The 1,615-nt window shown below is 34.2% G+C and overlaps 1 pseudogene; it reads right to left on the bottom strand.

The window, feature by feature from the left end:
• Positions 1 to 975: 975 nt before the first annotated feature.
• LOC116752038 lies at positions 976 to 1,167 on the bottom strand (annotated as a pseudogene).
• Positions 1,168 to 1,615: the final 448 nt, after the last annotated feature.

Genomic DNA, 1,615 nt, shown 5'->3' with positions numbered 1-1,615 from the left:
ACTCTCCAAGCACAGAATAACATCTGACTCATCAATGGATAGTCAAAAAACAACACACAAATACATGGAATGGTTAGACAAAGTCATTTAGACTAAATTGCATCCATATTTAAGTAGTTGCCAGGTGGTTATTGAAGAGCCTAAAGAAAGATAGGTATTCTAGGGACCAAAGTGGGATTAAAATATTCAGTAGCTAATTACTTTTCCCCTGCCCTGATATAAAGCCCTAGGAACTAAGTCATTACATTTTAAGTGGTAAGCAGCATTTCACTACTCCTAATTTTGATTCACTGATACAATTACTAATCAGAGCCATCTCGTAATCCATTTCTACTAGTCAAAACTACAGAATAAAATGGGAATATTTCCTATATTGTCTAATATGTGATTACTTTCCATTTCAAATATTCTTTCATTCATTCTAAAAAAGACTACTGTTGGTCAGTAGCACATTTATCAAGTGAAAAATTTCAGTTTTAGGGTACAAGTCAAGACGAATAAAATGAAGCTCTTGAACTTAAATCTGCATACACTACTGGTTTTCCTAATGGTTAACTAATTGTCACTCATGGAGAAAAAGGAATTTATTCCTTCAAAGTAAAAAAAGACTAAAAGTGTATCTTTTTTCTCCCCTTAAATTAAAAAACTTACAGGACAAAGTTTGCATTTCTCTTTTACAGTGAATTACTGACAAATTCCTGAACCAGCAAACAAAAATTAAAATTCAGAATTTAAGATCAAGAAACAAGCTAAATCATGTACTATTTAATTAAGAAACTTATAATGGAATATTACCCAAATAAAAAGTAAGTACAAGCTCAATTAGCATGTTCCATATTTCAGAGAAGCAGCATTAAGGGTTTATGCCATAAGTTTATTTACAAACATATCTAGGATGCTGAGTTCAAGAATTTGATCGTTTTTTTCAAAGAGACTGCCCCTCTTAAAATCTGCTCTACATATCTATCTCATAGATTATTTTTTAAGCAGTTGCTGTCTTACTCTAAAGAAAGGCACAGCAAATCTAGACCCAAAGTACAAACTCATAATAGCTAGTAACTGCTACTTCTTTTCCACTGAAAATGGTAAATTCTTCCCTGGATCCTCCTCACAGTGGCTCCTACGGACCACAGAGGTTGTGAACCTCTGGATGCTCTATCCCAACATAGTGCTGTGGGAAGCTCTGCGAAAGGCGCAGAGACTGAAGGTGCAGGAAATGGTGGTGGCACACCAAGCTGTATTGGAGCATAGTTGAGTAGCAATGTTGTGTTAGTTTCAGGTGTACAGCAAAGTGAATGAGTTATATGTATACTTGTATCCTTTTTCGAATTTTTTTGCCATTTAGGTTATTATGGAGTATTGAGCAGAGTTCCCTGTGCTATACAGTAGGTCCTTGGTTATCTATTTTATGTTTTATTTTTTTTCCAAATTTTATTTTAAACATCTTTATTGGAGTATAATTGCTTTACAATGTTGTGTTATTTTAAATAGAGCAGTGTGTACATGTCAATCCCAAACTCTCAATTTATCCCTCCCCCTCCCCCTTCTACCCTGGTAAGCATAAGTTCATTCTCTAAGTCATTGAGTCTGTTTCTATTTTGTAAATACGTTTATT

Source organism: Phocoena sinus, chromosome 3, assembly GCF_008692025.1.
Source record: "Phocoena sinus isolate mPhoSin1 chromosome 3, mPhoSin1.pri, whole genome shotgun sequence".
NCBI lineage: Eukaryota > Metazoa > Chordata > Mammalia > Artiodactyla > Phocoenidae > Phocoena > Phocoena sinus.
This window is presented reverse-complemented; position numbering and strand designations above follow the sequence as displayed.